The sequence below is a fragment of the Piliocolobus tephrosceles genome, chromosome 3, assembly GCF_002776525.5.
Source record: "Piliocolobus tephrosceles isolate RC106 chromosome 3, ASM277652v3, whole genome shotgun sequence".
Classification (NCBI taxonomy): Eukaryota; Metazoa; Chordata; class Mammalia; order Primates; family Cercopithecidae; genus Piliocolobus; species Piliocolobus tephrosceles.
In genome coordinates, this window is record NC_045436.1 from 74,608,301 (window position 1) to 74,626,069 (window position 17,769).

A 17,769-nucleotide genomic window follows, 5' to 3' on the forward strand; every position below is an offset into this window, starting at 1 on the left:
GTTATTGCTGGGTACCTTATTGTTTTGCTCTCGTAAACATTATCAATTATTAAGCATGTTTTCCAGTTTTTTTTTTTTTTTGAATAGAAGTTCCCTTTTTTTCAGTATGGTGATCCTATATTCAGCTACCTTGCAAATTTTACTACTAATTTTAATAATATTTCTTTAGATTATGAGGGACTTTCTATGAAAACAGTTATATTTCTATGAATTATAGTTTTCTTTCTTCCTTTCTAGTATTTGATGTTTTCTTTTATTTTTGTCCTAGTATACTGCCTGGCTAGAAACTAGAATATAATATAGAATAGAAATAGTGATAATGATCATATTTTTCTTTTTCTCGTAGGGTCTAAATCTAATATCACCATTAAGAATGATAACTGATCTAAATTTTATATATACATTTATCGTGTTAAGGTTGTTCTTGGCCGGGTGTGGTGGCTCACACCTGTAATCCCAGCACTTTGGGAGGCAGAGGATGGTGGATCACCTGAGACAAGGAGTTCGAGATCAGCCTGGCCAACAGGATGAAACCCTGTCTCTACTAAAATACAAGAAATTAGCCGGGTGTGGTGGCACACACCTGTAGTCCTAGCTACACAGGAGGCTGAGGCAAGAGAATTGCTTGGATCCGGGAGGCGGACGTTGCAGTGAGCCGAGATCCATTCACTGTACTCCTGCCTGGGTGACAGAGCGAGACTCCATCTTAAAAAAATAAAAAAGGATGTTCTCTTATATTTCTAATATACTAAGTATTTTATTTTATATTCATAATAAGTGTATATTAAGCTGTATCAAATTATTATTCTGTATCTTTGAGATCATAAAAGTTTCCCCCTTACCTTAATCTCTGTGTTCCATTTGTTGGGTTACATTTGTTGATTTCATAATGTTAAATTGCTCTTATTTTCTAGGATAGACTCAATTTGATCATGACGTAATTAATAATCTTTTTAATTGACTGCTAGATTTGGTTTGCTAATGTCTCATTTAGGATTCTTGCATGTGTTCATTAATGAGATTAGCTTTTTTTCATGTCACCTTATTATTACCCCCAACCCCACTAGCCCTAAGTAGCCACCAATTCAATTTCTGTCTCTATAAACTTGTCTATTTTAGACATTCCATAAAATGGAATAATACAATATGTGATCTTTTGTGACTGGCTTCTTTCACTTAGCATATTATTTTTGATGTTCATCCATATTGTAGCATGTGTCACTACTTAATTCATTTTCATTGCCAGATAATATCCCATTGCATAGATATACTATGTATTTATGCGTTCATTAGTTGATGGACATTTGTGTTGTTTACACTTTTTGGTTAGTATTAATAATATTGCTGTTAACATGTATGCCCAAGGTTTTATGTGGACATATATTTCATTTTTCCTGGGTATATACCTAGGAGTGGAGTTGTGGGTCATATGATAACTCTGTGTTTAATATTTTGAGGAACATCCAGATTGTTTTCTGAAGTGCTTATAGCAGTATACATCCCCAGTATATGGGGTGTCAGTTTCTCTGCATCCTCATTAACATGTATTATTATCCGTCTTTTTGATAATAGCTATTCTAGTCAGAATGAAGTGCTGTGTCCTTGTGGCATTGATTTGCATCTTCCTGATGGCTAATGATATCAAGCATCTTTTCATGTGTTTATCGGCCATTTGTATGTCTTATTTGGAGAAATGTCTATTCAGATCCTTAGTCCATTTTAAGAAATTGAGTTACGTATCTTTTTGTTATGGAATTGTAAGTGTTCTTTAGGTTTTCTAAATGTAAGTCTCGTATCAGATATATGATTTGCAAATATTCTCATTCTTTGGATTTTCTTTTCACTTTCCTGATGGTGTCCATGGAAACGAAAATATTTTCAACTTTTATAATGTCCAGTATATCTATTTTTTCTTTTGTTTTTATGCTTTGGTATCATATTAAACCATTGCCTAATGTAAGAGAATACTTTTTAATTTATTTTTTTCTGAGATGGAGTCTTGCTCTGTCACCCAGACCAGAGTGCAGTGGTATGATCTCAGCTCACTGCAACCTCCACCTCACAGGTTCAAGTGATTCTTCTGCCTCAGCCTCCCGAGTAGCTGGGATTACAGGTACCCACCACTGCACCTGGCTAATTTTTGTATTTTTAGTAGAGATGGGGTTTCACCATCTTGGCCAGGCTGGTCTCAAACTCCTGGCCTCGTGATCCACCCGCCTCAGCCTCCCAAAGTGCTGGGATTATAGGCTTGAGCCACTCCGCCCGGCCAGTGATAAATATTTACACCTATATTTTCACCTTCATTTTTGAAAGATCGTTTTAATGGACATAAGACTCATAGTTGACAGTTTTTTTATTTTAGCACTTTGAACATTATTTTCCTGGTGCCTTTGAGCCTCCATTGTTTCTATGTTACCTGTTAACCACAATGCAGTTTCCTTGTATGTGAAGAGTCATATTTATTTATATGCTCTCAAAATATTCTCTTTTTATCTTTCAGTGTTTTTACTATTGTGTGTTTATTCTGCTTGGAATTTGTGGCGCTTCCTGGATTATTGTTTTTAATTAATGTTTCATCAAACTGGAAGTTTTCAGCTCTTCTTAAAACAAATTTTTTTTGCTCCTTTTTTTCTCCTCTTTTTGGTAGCCCCCTTCCATGTATATGTGCTTAATGGTGTCCTACATTTCTCTGAGGTTCTGCTTATTTTTTTTTCATTTCTAAAAACCCGTTCTTCAGATTGTATAATCTCCATTGACCTGTTTTCTTTGTTTATTCATTCTTCTGTCAGTTGAAAGATAACAGATAATCCCTTCTACTCAGTTTTGCATATCAGTTATTATACTTTTCATTTTTTAATGTTAATTTTTTTTTGTCACCCAGGCTGGAGTGTAGTGGTGTGATCTTGGCTCATTGCAGCCTTAACCTCCCAGGCTCAAGCGATCATCCCATCTCAGCCTTCCTGGTAGCTGGACCACAGGTGCATGTGACCATGCCTGGCTAATTTTTGTATTTTTTTGTAGAGATGAGGTTTCGCTATGTTGCCCAGGCTGGTCTTGTGAGCTCAAGTGATCCAACTATCTTGGCCTCCCAAAGTGCTGGGATTACAGGTGTGAACTGCTGAACCTGACCAGTTATTATACTTTTTATCTCCAGAATTCCAATTTGAAAAATTTCTGTCTCTTTATTGATATTTTCTATTTGATGAGACATTATGATCACATCATCTTTTATTTCTTTAAGCATGGTTTCCTTTATTTCTTTGAGCATATTTATAGTGGCTACTTTGAAAGCTTTGTTTGTCAAATCTAACATCTGGGCACTCTCACAGGTAGTTTCTCGTGCTTGCTTTAATTCCCTGTATATTGGTCTCCTTTCCCTGTTTCTTTGTATGTCTTGTAGTTTTTTGTTGAGAACTGGAGATTTTAAGTAATATATTGTAACACTGGAATCTGCTTCCCTCCACTCCTAATGCTTGTTTTTGATATTTGCTTGTTTAGTGACCTGGCTGGACTGTTCTACTGCTAGGTGAAGTCTTTGATATTACTTCTCTAATGGTGGATGCAGCATTGGGCATTTCCACAGTTACCTTTGGATGAAAGGGTTTTTAGCAGGGCTCTCTCTGACAGTCTCTTTCCCTTACATCTTTGTCGAACTGCCTACCTCTGTCGTTATCACACCAGCTATTAGGATCCACTAATTGCTGGTCGATCCACTAATTGCTGGTCGATTGTTCTATTGTTGTAACAGTGCTCCAGTCATAACTTGCCTCATAGTCTGATCTAATTAGTTTCAGGCAACTCTGCTGGGGTAGTTTTTGAGGCCAGTGTTTGAGGTTTGTTCTGATTCCAGGAGGGCTCTTAACTCTTTTCCTAGTTCTCTGTAGTAAACTATCTGGCTTATAATATAGTTTATGTCTCTCATGGATCTACTGGCTTACTCTTAATTGCTTACCACCAAAGTCTTCATTGTTTCCAGAGTACCCTTAGGCTTGAACTTCCCTTATACTCTGCTATTTCAGTTAAAGTTAGTCCCTTTAAGTGAGTATTTTGAAGCTCTCTGTTTTTACGAACTGTCTCTCCCTCTGGGCAAAATCTCTGAGCCATTGATCTGGAGCCAGTGATCTGGAGGGAGTAGTAGCTTGTTGGAGTGACACCATGATTTTTCTAGCAGGGTGCTGGGCTGAGATGGTAGTCGCCGATCTCCTTATCTTACCTCTTCTGGTATGGAAACTTCACACTATGAATGAGCTAAAGTGAAGGCGTTTCGGGCACCAGTATTCTCTGCCTGCTGGTGCTGGGTGTAGAGCCTTTATCCTGTGAGTAGGGACTGGTGAGGAAGGAAGCTCTGACCACTTGGCCATGCTCACCAGAAATGTAGCCATTGTAGTTTAGAGCTGGGGGGATGAGAAATGCTGGTGGCCCCTCCCTCCTGGTGAGAGAGTTTATCCTTTGACTTGGAGCCCCATTTTCTTGGCCACATCCACAGGAAGTGGAATTTCTCTCTTATTGAACTGGAGGTAGGGAAGGAGGGGATATGTTATGCTCAGAGACCATAGACTCTCACTGTTCTTATCAAGATTTAGTATACTTCTTTGAATTAATGTTTCTTGATCTGCTTCTTGCTCTTAAGACAATTTCAGAGACTTTACGTGTTTTCTTAATTTTTTAATTTAAAATTTTACTTGTATGGTTGTTTTGGCTGGAGAGGGTGGGTCTGTGGAGCTCCTCATGCTGCCATTCTAGAAGTGGATTATTGAGAGATTAACTTTTAATTTTATTTACTATTGTCAATAAGAGACTTAGGAATTGAGGTATAGTAGTAACCTAATGGAATGAGGTCAGGAATGTAAGTAATTTTTCTGTTTTTTGGATGAACTTGTATAATATTAGATTTTGTTCCTTAAAAGTTTGATGGAACTTGGTAAAATTATCTGAACTTACGAGATTACTTTTAAATTACTTAGATTTCTTATTTGTTGTGAGTTTTCAGGCCTCTTGTTTCTATTTGAATCAGTTTTTCAAAATTATACTTACATTTGCTCTTTCGTGTAAACTTTTTAGAATTTTTTCTTTTTTTTGCTAGAGATGAGGTCTTGCTATGTGGCACAGGCTAGTCTTGTACTCCTGGCCTCAAGTGATCTTCATGCCTTGGCCTCTCAAAGTGCTGGGATTACAGGTGTGAGCCACTGCACCCAGCCTAAATGTTAACATACATTGGCATAAAATTTATACTGGGCCCTGTTGATTTCTCTGCCCAGATTCATTTGGCTCCCTTCTCAAACCTCAGTTGCTTGTCCCACTTCCTTTTTAGAGTGGCCACAGTAGCAGCTCATGTCATTCTTGTGGTTGTAAAGCCCTGGCCATTTTCATTGTAACCTCATCTTTGATACCATATAGTTCATCTTAGCCTCCACTTTGGTACAGCCTTCCTGTGACCTTTAGGGTAAGAGTCGTAACAAATTCAAAGCATGATGTGTCCCATCTAGACCTACAAAGCCTCAAGCTTCGCCAGCAGCTGCTTGGAGGGGTCAGGCCTCAAAATAGTAATACAAGAAAGTTATGCTGTGGAGCAAACACTGACCCATGGGTGGTAGGAGATAGAAAGGAGCTGAGACAAATGGTCTCCATTTAGCCTCTGTGGATATATTCCTGAGACTTGTAGCTTATCGCGATTTCTTGTAAGGCTATAGCCAGTTTGTTAATGTACCACCTTATAGTTGTTTTCCCTCCTGTCCTGCCTCATTTCCCCTTTCCCTTACTTTTCCTTCCCTGTACTCACCAAAGAATTATTGACATGTAAACTTGGCCTCAAACTCTGATTTTGAAAGAACTCAGGCAAAACTAATTATAATCAGTGGTGTTCCTAGAACGTAGGTACCTAGGATGGGGTTAAGTTAGATTGCTTCCCTCTTTGAAGGCCGTTAAGGACTGCTAGTCATCTGGGAGCTGACAATGACCTTGGCATGCAGTGGCATCACAATGACCACAGCTTTCAATGAAATAATTTTTCATGAGGTATAGGTGAAAAGAAAGACGTATGGCTGTTGCATTTGATGGGCATAGGGGCATGGATAACTGTTAGGATTTTGGTGTTTTGGCAGCATTAAAGACTTAAGAAAAAGATGGGCCCGAAGTAGCTCACAGCCAGCTTAAGGCACACTGTGAAAGCCAGAGAACTGCTATAATTTAAGAGAGACTTCATTGCACGTTCACAGAGAATACTTTGTTGAAAATTAACCCCGAGATATAAGAGTGGCAAGGCTGCAATATAAGTCTGAACATACAGTTTTGACAGATCACCTGTCAAAGCCAGGGCTTTGATAGAGAAATAGGGTGCTGACACCTGGAAATGAGACCTCTGGTTGTATGTGCTGAACAATATTGAATCCTCATTTTTCCCCAAGTCATTTTAGCCAGGAGAAAATAGCCCTACTTTCTCTGGATTCTATATAGTGACTTACCTGAAGTTAGTTCTATGTATGATCATGCTTATTCTCCTCAAGATCTGGCCACATCATCACTCATTACTTTTAGGCTGAATTGCTTAAGTAGCATCTCAGCATAGGCTAAATGGGGAATTACGATCCCTGCTGTGAAGAATATAGTATATGTTAAAATAATGTGCCCTAATAATTCAGGTATTGTGGAAACATTTGTGGGAATAGATCTTGAGGATATGGGAAGATGAGAGGGCATGGAATATAAGGTTCTGCTGGGTGAAGATGTATCATCATGCGGGTACTTACCCCTGTGTGATTTGGAATTACATGTTCTAGCAAGGGCTTATGAAAACGTCCGAGCTTCCTTGGCATGTTGTTGAGAAAGGGTCAAAATTCATAGTGGGCAGAAATATTAGAAATATACTTTGTAAGACTTGAGAATTCACTGCTTTTTTTTTTTTTTGAGATGGAGTTTCGCTCTGTCACCCAGGCTGGAGTGCAGTGGCGCAATCTCTGCTCCCTGCAAGCTCCGCCTCCCGGATTCACACCATTCTCCTGCCTCAGCCTCCAGAGTAGCTGGGACTACAGGCGCCAGCCACCACGCCTGGCTAATTTTTTTTTTGTATTTTTAGTAGAGACGGGGTTTCACCATGTTAGCCAGGGATGGTCTCGATCTCCTGACCTTGTGATCCGCCTGCCTCAGCCTCCCAAAGTGCTGGGATTACAGGCGTGAGCCACCGCGCCTGGCCCCACTTTTTTTTTTTTTTTAAAGAGAGTCTCATTCTGTCACCCAAGCTAGAGTGTGGTGGCATGACCATGGCTTACTGCAGCTTCAAAGCCTTGGGCTCAAGTGACCTTTCCATCTCCCAAGTAGCTAGGGTTATGGGCATGCATCACCACACTTAGCTAATTTTTAAATTTTTTGTAGAGGTAGGGTTATGCTGTGTTGCCTAGGTTGGTTTTGAACTCCTGGCCTCAAGTGATCCTCCTGCCTCAGTGTGCCTAAGTGCTGGGATTACAGGTGTGAGCCACCGCCTCTGACCGTAAATGTAACCACTTTTATTTCCCAGGACATTTTTTGTTTTACCAGGGCAACAAGGAATGAATTATTGACCCTACGGCTGAATGCCTAACCTGGGATCCATACCAAGCCCTTGATATGTAGGAGACCAGCTGCCACCTAGTCTGATGGCAGATGGATCATCTTGGAGGTCTTGGACCTTAAAAGAAGTACTAAAGCATCCTTACCAGAATTGATGTATGCTCCACGTAAAGGTTGTTTATTCCCCATGCAGGCGGAGATCCTGCCAGTATCACCATGTGAATGTCAGTCCACTGACTCAGGGCCTAATATGTTGATGGGGTTCAGGACAAGCTACTGAAATATGGCACCTTGGCTTATTAAATATTTCAAGCTAAAGGAATTTAAGAAATGGCATCTCTGGTTCTCCCCTGAAGCAGGTCGTAAGGCCCTCATGTGACAGGTACCCTCCCTGTATCCATAGGAAAGAAGTATTCTTATTCCAACTGAAGATTGGAAGGACAATGAGAGGAATCGAAGTGAACAGGCCTTGCTAAAGTTCCCCAGTTTATTACAGTTAGCTCAGCCTCTTTGTCCTTTCATGTATTTCCACAGCTTTCCACTCTTCATCAAATGAAACGTAGAAACACTCAGGTTTAACCACAAAAATGAAGGTTTAACCACATCTTTGGTTCTTCATTTGCTTTAAGAATGGTTGCCTTGTTATGTAAAACTTACATTAAATGAATTTGTATGCTTTTCTTTTGATAATCTTTTGTTACAGGGGCTCTAGCTGAGAACTTAGATGGGTAGAAAGAAAAGACATTTTTCCTATCTTGCAGTATCAACGTGGTAACCCACGTAGTATTCCTTGGACCAAGAGACCTATTTTATACTGGAACTCATGATCACAAGATTCACTGGAGTTTGTATGTTTCTAATACCCAGAAGCATTTGGATAGAAGGTTTGAGTGGCCTATGGAATGGAAGAAATATTCAGTAAAAGCAGCAACTTGTGGACAACTTTTGTGGGGTTCAATATGGTATATATGGGGCTGAATTGATAATAGAAAAAGACAATCTGAAAATCAAGGGGTGGAAGTCGGATTTACTTTCTGCCATCAGTTACAGTGATGCACTTGTAGATTTTGTGCTTCTTGCCCCTGCAGTCTTGAGCTCTCCCAAGTAAGAGGTCCTGATTCATGGAGGTTGGGGTGAGGAACACTTTAGCCATAGGACACAGTTCAGAATTCTCTTGACTGGAAGCTGTGACCGCAGTGTGTTCACTTTGAGCTTATGACAGTGCACCAGCAGGCATAAAAGAAGCATCGGTAGACGAATGAAGTGTGAACACCAGGAGGAGTTAAGGTTATTGCTACACAGTGGGGACAGGGAGGAGTATCTCTGGCCCAGGGGATTCACTGGGCTGTCTTCTGGTGTTTTGCTGCCTAGTGGCAACTGTAAATGGACAATTTGAACAGCCATAGCCTGACAAAAGCAAGGAAACTGTAGACCCAAGCCTTTTGGGAATAAAAGTCTGCGTCACCCCATAAGGCAAAAACCAGACCCCCCAGAGCACTGGCTATGGGTGGAGGGAATCTAACATAGGAGGTGCAGGAGGGAGATGATAAACACAGATTTACAGGACCAGCTGCAAATGGCATAAATCATACCTTGGTTTACTAACTCTCTTTCTAGGTGAGTGCAAGTGCAATTCTTCACAGCCATGAAGAACTGGACTTGCACCTCTTCTCTTGGAGAAGAGATGAGGGCATCTTTTAGATGTGTCTTTCATAAGAGAGTGCAAATTAATCTGAGTGACAGAAGAAGAGGATTGCACCAGATCCAATTTATCTGCCTCTCAGATCTTCTGCATCACACCTGCCCATGCCCGAGCGACTTACTCTTCCTCCTCTTCAGCATAGCCCCAGGATATTCCCTGGCATAACTGGTTGCCTGCCTCTGCCATCACCTCATCTTCTATCACTTCTATCTTGGCCTCCCCTGAGGTGACGAGGGCCTGGCCTTTGCCCATTCGCCATCACTTGAACTGGAACAGGAGTTTCAGTAGCTCCAGTGCCCAGGTACCCCTGAATGGATTGGCTGTGTCTTTCTTAGAAGCTTTGCAGAGTGGCAGGAAGCACAACCTGGAAGTAGGAGGAGATTAACACATGCATATTAAAATCCACTTTTCCTTGGACATCACAATCTGATTGAGAAATGGTTTGGTGTTCTTGCATAGAATAAGAGAAGATGACACTTCAGCTCATGAGGCACCCACTTACCGAGTTTTTTCACCTTTACAATTTGTTTTCAATGCTGAATGACTGTAGACTGGTCAACGTTGAGTTCTTTGTCAACTTCTCATTTAGTTTGAAGAGGATCAGCTTCAATGATTGCTCTCAGTTGGTCATTGTCAACTTCCAGTGATTGGCTACTATGCTACTCATCTTCAGGGTTCTCATCTCCTTTGCAAAACTTCTTGAACCACCGCTGCACTGTACGTTCGTTAGCAGTTCCTGGGCTAAAGGTGGTGTTGATGTTGTGAGTTGTTTCCACTGCTTTATGACCCATTTTGAACTTGAATAAGAAAATCACTCGAATTTGCTTTTTGTCTAACATCATTTCCATATTCTAAAATAAACATAAAACAATAAATCATTAGCAAAAAACCATAAAGCGAGAAAGACCCATTAAACTGATATATAACATAACCACATTTAAGAATATTCCAGTGTCAAATGACGAATTCCAACAATGCAAAAACAATTTACTTTTGCACTTACCTAATATATGATATATATCTTAGTACAGTAGGTCATAGATATAGCTTATAAAAAATATACAGTTGACCCTGGAACAACATTAGTTCGAACTGGGTGGATTCACTTATATGTGGATTTTCTGTCTCTGTCAGCCCTGAGACAGCAGATAGAGGATTTGCTCCTCTACCTCCTCCTCCTCAGCCTACTCAACATGAAGATGATGAGGATGAAGGCCTTGATGATCATCCACTTCCACTTAATGAGTAGTAAATATATTTTCTCTTAGTAACATTTTCTTTAGCTTACTTTATTTTAAGAATACGGTGTGTAATACATATACTGTATAAAGTATGTGTCAGTTGACTGTATTGGTAAGGTTTCTGGTCAGCAGTAGGCTTTTAGTTGTTAAGATTTGAGAAATTCAAAAGTTATACATGGACTTTCAGCTGCACAGAGATTGGTTCCTCTAACGCCTGCATTGTTGAAGGGTCAATTGTACATGTATTAAGGATATATACTTAATTTTTGACTGAAGGGAGGATATGATAAAATATTTGGTATAATCTAAAGTTAACCAGTGTGAGTTATTACTGTTGTTGTAACATGGTGGATTAACATGGTCAGATTATCCGTTTTAGAAAAATAAGTAGTGAGTTTAGGGGATACATTGCTGGGTGGGGCATTGGGGTTCTGGAGGCAGGAAGGCCAATGAGGAGGTCTGTGATTTCTCAGTGCTGAGGATTCATTCTTGCTGCCTTCTCCCTTTTTCCTGAAGTTCTCAGCCCTGTCTGGATCTTTCTAACATTTGGCAGAGGAGTTCGTAAAGTAGACGCATGGCAATCTGGGAGACATCGATGGCTTTCCATTATTTGCATTTAAGCTCTCCAACTTCAGTTTGTTTAATCCAAAGTTGCCATATCATCCTACAGTTCATTGAGAAAGAAAGAATTTCTCTTTTATCTTGGTAACTTAAAAAAACCCTGTATTTTTTAGAGCAGTTTTAGGTTTATTCTTGGTAACTTTTAAATGAAAAGACAGGACACTTTTTAGTTTTTTACCTCTTGTTATTTTTATCACGATGAGTGACTTCTTCCTAGTTTGCATGGCATCTGTTTTATAGAAATTCTAAGTAGTGTTTCTTGATTGATATTCTTACGTTGCCTTTGGTAGCTTTTTTGATAGTTTTTTTGTGAAGTTGTCAAGAGTAATTTTGCAATTTACTTTACCAAGTAGGTCTTTTTGTTTGTTTGTTTGCTTTTTGAGATGGAGTCTGGCTCTGTCGCCTAGGCTGGAGAGCAGTGGTGTGATCTCAGCTCACTGCAACCTCCACCTCCCAGGTTCAAGCAATTCTCCTGCCTCAGTCTCCCAAGTCACTGGGATTCCAGGTGCACCACCACGCCCAGCTAATTTTTATATTTTTAGTAAAGATGGGGTTTCACCATGTTGGCCAGGCTGGTCTCTAACCCCTGACCTCAAGTGATATACCTGCCTTGGCCTTCCAACGTGCTGGGATTACAGGTGTGAGCCACCGCGCCCAGCCACCAAGTAGGTCTTTTATTATTCAGTATCGTCATGATGATTCTATTTGGGATAGAGCTAGGATTTTTATTTCCATGGAACCTGGAGATGGTCACTGTTCCATGTTCTTTTAATAGTGCTTTAACTTTCTAGAAATAGCTGAAAATTATTTATAGAATATTTAAATACGTAAGGAAAAGTTCCGTCTCAGTTACGCTCTTGGGAAATCTTGAAATATTTTAATGACATTTAAGAATATTCTAATCACTTGCAAAGATACTTATCTAAACTAAATTTTTATTTACTTTACTAATTTTTAAAATTTACTTAAAATATGGAATGATATACAGGCAAATAAGTGGAAATAAAATAGATTGAGTTTTATACCGTCTTCTCTTAGTGGCCACTGGTTTAATACTGTAAAATATGTTTATCCCAAAGTAAATGTGTCAGGAAAAGCTAACCAAAATCGACCGGAAATAAATCTCTTGTTTAAATAGATAAATTCTTGAACATTTAACCTTTCTCTCCCTCTTTCTCCCTTACGCTCCCTCTTCTGCCACCCCCACCCCACCCTAATTCCTCCCACTCCCACGTCTCTACTCCTATTCATGTTCTGAAATGAATAGAGCATTCTTTATTTCATAACCCCATCTTTGCTGGTTGCTTTAAAACTCCTCTTTCTTCCTTTGATTGGTGGCCTAAGTTTTTCATTACTTGGCACTGGTTGATTTACAATATATTTTGAAAAGATGTATAAATGCTTAAGACACTAAACTAAGTAGTTCCTCACTTATCTGGCATATTTGAATAATGGATTATTCAAATTAAGATAATTTTTTGGATAACTTTTAACCTTTCTGACGACTAAAATATTTTAATTATTGATAAGCAACTATAAAAATGCGTGCTTTTGCCTTCTAAAAATAGATTAATTGAACATAATTTAATCTCCTTTGATTATTCTCGTTATTAACATACTTTTAAAAAACTCTACTGTCTTACTGATTTTAATGGGGCTGTTTGTCCCTTCTCTGAGTGTTCTCAGGGCTGATTTCTTCGATCTGTTTTTGGCCTCTGATTTTTGTCAGTTATTAGATAGCCGCAGTATTTTTGTCTCCAGTGGGCTCATGCCAAGTCCCCTTCTCTCTTCCTCCTATTCCGGTCTCATCACTCTCTTTTTCCAAATTATAACATAACACGCGCACACACACACACACTTTTTGCTGTTTTTAGTACTTTGTTTGCTTGAAAAATGAAAATTATGCCCAAAATGCCACAAAATAGGGCTTTAATTTGAAGGCAAGAGACTACCTTGAGTAAAATATCTAAAACTAAGTGTATTTATTGTCTGGTATCCTTGTTACTGTCAGTGGCTTTGTTTTATTTGCTTTACTTGGCGATGCTAGAGAGATGACTTTTTAAATTGTGACTTTATGTTAATTGAGATGCTACTGTAAAATTATAACATTTAGATAGTTACATAAGAATTTTGAAGCAGAATTAGTTATGGAGAAAATACAACTGTCTTCTTTACATAGTGTTCACCAAACAACCTTAGATATACAAAAGTTACCTGAAAAATTTCCAAAGCAACATAAAGGGATTCTGTTTTTACTTTTTAGAAAATTATTGTCTCAAAGTAATGGCAGTGTTTAGATAGTCAGAAGAGGAAAATATGGTATAATGATTTTCCAGTGGAAGGATCTATAGAAAACCTCTTATTGAAACATTTTTTCAAAAATAGTTTATCTCTGGATTATTATTAGTTTTTTGAGACGGAGTCTCACTCTGTTGCCCAGGCTGGAGTGCAGTGGTGTGATCTCGGTTCACTGCAACCTCTGCCTCCTGGGTTCAAGCAATTCTCTCCTGCCTCAGCCTCCTGAGTAGCTGGGATTACAGGTCTGCAGCACGACACCCAGCTACTTTTTATATTTTCACTGGAGATGGGGTTTTACCATGTTGGCCAGGCTGGCCCCAGACTCCTGACCTCAAGTAATCTGTCTGCCTTGGCCTCCCAAAATGCTGGGATTACAAGTGTGAGCCACCACGCCCGGCCTAGGTTTACATAAGCTTTTATAAATACTATCTGATTCTGCAGATGTTCATATACTTAGTAGTGTTTAGGTGAAGTCATGTTTGTAGGTTTAGCTCTATCTATCAAATGGTAGACTTTGTAAAATCACAGAGTTGTGACAGATGTTTTGGCCATCAAGTTGTTTCTGAATAGCCTGGACAATTAGAGTATATTGAACTAAATATATTCTAAGCTTTTCTCAGATATCTACAAAGAGGAGATTATTCAAACCTTTGGAAAGAAGTTCTTAATTTTTTTTTTAAGTTTGAGTAAGTCAGGATCAGGACTGAATGATTGGAATAAGAGAAATTATTTAAATACATCTTTTATTGTTTCTTCAACCTCATTAAAGACAGAAATTTCCCCAGGAGGTGTTTTGTGTGTGTGTGTGCCCGTGCATGCGCGCGCTTTCAGTTCTTGTATGTTGCCCATGTGTCTTTGTTGAGCTTCCTCAAGTTTCTAGCGACTGTATGTTTCCAAAGATTATTTTCCATTGTCATTCAAAATTGTTGTGGGTGCTAAGGAGGCAACAACAAAATAACCTCCAAGATAATTTTTTGTATATTTTTGGTTTATTGTTGATTTGTAATTATAGTCAGGTATAATAGAGTCTACTTGTTTATTTAAATATTAAATGTAATATGGAAGTGTATAGTTTGGCCTCTGTTGGAGTACTCAGAATTCAAGAGATACATGTATGTATTAGTCTGTTTTCATGCTGCTGATAAAGATATACCTAAGACTGGGAAGAAAAAGAGGTTTAATTGGACTTACAGTTCCACATGGCTGGGGAGGCCTCAGAATCATGTAGAGGGCGAAAGGCACTTTTTACATGGCAGAAGCAAGAGAGAACGAGGAAGAAGCAAAAGGGGAACCCCTGATAAACCCATCAGCTCTCGTGAGACTGATTCACTATCATGAGAATATCAGGGGAAAGACTGGCCCCCATGATGCAGTTACCTCTCCCTGGGTCCCTCCCACAATATGGGGGAATTCTGGGAGATACAATTCAAGTTGAGATTTGGTGGGGACACAGCTAAACCATATCAGTGTGTAAGAGATAAATGTAATTTAGTTCAAATAATTATTTCTTTATTTCCAGAATAGAGATTTTTCTTAAAAGTACTAAGGGAATTTTAAAAGAAATATGAATATTCCTGAAGTGTCTATTCTGTAAATTGAGGTAATATGATTGCGAATGTGTTGTAGAAGAAACGATTTAACAAAATATTAAATATGGCTTTGAAAAGTGTTGGGAATTTTTGAGGCAAAACTTGTCAGCAACTTTGGGCATGAAGATTAAGATTTCAGTATATTCACATTATCCTGGGCTGGACTATGTAGTGTTCCCCAAATTTACCTAAATAGCAAGGCTCTCTGAGTGGTGGAATTTGTGTGTGTGTTTATGATTGTGAACATACATTTCTGGACCCTTGCTGAAGAAATTCTTGTTGAGTAGGGTGGAGCCCATGAATTTGTATTTTAAGAAGTACTCTAGATGATTCTTCTTATTAAACACATTTGGGAAATGCTCTCATGGGCTAAAGAACTAGATTGTCAAATAGCTTCAGACCCCAGAATTATTGACTGCAGCTGTCAGACAATGCTCAGACTATTTGATGAGGACTGTTTGCTATAGTAGTTAGTGGATGAGTTTATAACACAGATCCTGGGAAATAGCTTATGGCATATAATGCATTGTTTCTTCATCATAATAGTATTTATTTAATATTTAAGATGACCAGATGTTGTGTTTATCACTTACAGCATTTGTGATTATTATTTTGTATGCCTCACCTAATTTTAATCTTATTTATAGATGAAGTTGTGACTCAGCTAGGATCAGATTTAATGACTGGTAGAGATAAGATTTAAACCCAGAGAGTCTGTTGTCAGAATAAGCATTCTTAACCAAAATATTGATATATTGTATGCTTGGATTCCTACTTCCTTTGATAAGAGTTTACAGTCCTAAGATCCTCAACTCCAGCATCTCTGTAATAGGAAAGCAATTCTGGTAAAAGTTGGTGCTGACTGTTGCAATTTGTATGGAGGGACTGCTACCACTTCCAATATTAAATGTGTCCCACAGCTCTCAAATAATTCATTAGCATGAAGAGAAATATGAAGTAGCCTGACACAGAGCTAATGCATCCCCTACTCTCAGTTACAGTTCTCCAGTTAACTGAGTTGCACTTAAGACCACCACATCACCACCACCTAAAGAAGTCTGATCACATCCAGCCTCTTACAACCATTTTCTTGCTCCCACGGATGTTTACTCAGAAGCCAGGCAGCATCGTCCTTCATATACTGACATACCTTCAGCAGGTTGAGCTGCCTCAGTTCTAGGTGATAACATTTATGGTGACATCCGTCAGTCAGGCAGAGGTGCAGAAAGGAGAGTTTAATCAGGGCACTGATAAACTGAGGTGTTGACAGTGGGAGAGATTGAGAGTTGCAGAATGTTATTTACCCTTTGAGTCTTTAGGATAATAAATCCTGAAGGCTTCTCTTCTCTCCTTCCTTACTGTCCCCTCTATGCAGTGTTTTAAAGCAGGTTCATTAATTTTAGTCTTGAGAATCTGTTCACCTGTGTTGTTGTTTCAGAAAGCAGCATCCAGAGAACAAAATAGAAGCAGGCAGTCTCCTTAGCAAGACACTTGGCTAAATGTGAGTCAGTGTGGTTGCTAACCCAAACCTTCCCGTTGAGAATCCCAGGAGCGTGTTAGTGTGTGTTTCTTAGATGACCCCCATAAAGCTTTTCTCTCCAACCCAGTGAAGCAAATGAAAAACAATGACTAGCCTTCATAGTATACTTCTGGAATGTAATTTTTCATTGCAGCCTCCCCCTCACTCATACTATATGAGAACTTACTCTCTGTGTTGCTCTGTTGATGCAGAAAAGACCTTATCTTTGAAATGCTGGACTGCATAGAATTCACAGTGACTTAATTGGATAGTAGCACTGACCTGTCCTCCTGTCTTCAGGCAGAGAAGACATTGGAAAATTCCTTTAGATTTTCTGAACAAAAGGAAAATGAAAGCCAAATTTCAAAAAAGAGAAGAATTTCATTTTCTGCAGTTTAAAATGACTGATTTTTTTTTTTTTCCTTGAGACAGAGTCTTGCTCTGTCTCCAGGCTGGAGTGCAGTGGTGCGATCTTGTCTCACTGCAGCCTCCGCCTCCTGGTTTCAAGAGATTCCTCTGCCTCAGCCTCCCTAGTAGCTGAGACTACAGGCGCCCGCCACCACACCTGGCTAATTTTTTTGTATTTTAGTAGAGACGGGGGTTTCACCATGTTGGCCAGGATGGTCTCGATCTCCTGATCTGGTGATCCACTTGGCCTCCCAAAGTGCTGGGATTACTGGCCTGAGCCACAGCACCTGGGCCAACTGTGTTTCTAATTCATGATTTTTTTTCCCTCTCTTGTTTTGAGTGCATTTGATTCAATGGGTGTCACTTTTTGTTTGTTTTGTTTTTGTTTTGAGACAGAGTCTCACTCTGTCACCCAGGCTGGAGTGCAGTGGCTCAATCTCGGCTCACTGCAGCCTCTGCCTCCCAGGTCCAAGTGATTCTCCTGCCTCAGCCTCCCAAGTAGCTGGAATTACAGGTGTGTACCACCACACCTGGCTAATTTTTGTGTTTTTAGTAGAGATGGGGTTTCACCATGTTGGCTAGGCTGGTCTCAAACTCATGACCTCCAGTGATACCTGCCCCAGCTTCCCAAAGTGTTGGGATTACAGGCGTGAGCCACTGTACCCAGCTTCAATGGGTATCACTTTTTTAAACTGTGATTCAGTCAGAATAGTGTAGTATTTTTGATGGGGATAAGCATTCTCTATTTATGTAGAACTAAAGGGTTATCCCAGTTTTTCTTGTCATTTGCCTCTCTTTTTCAGCGAAAGGCATTCTTTCATTACTGTGTCTATGGAAAGAAATTCTGTT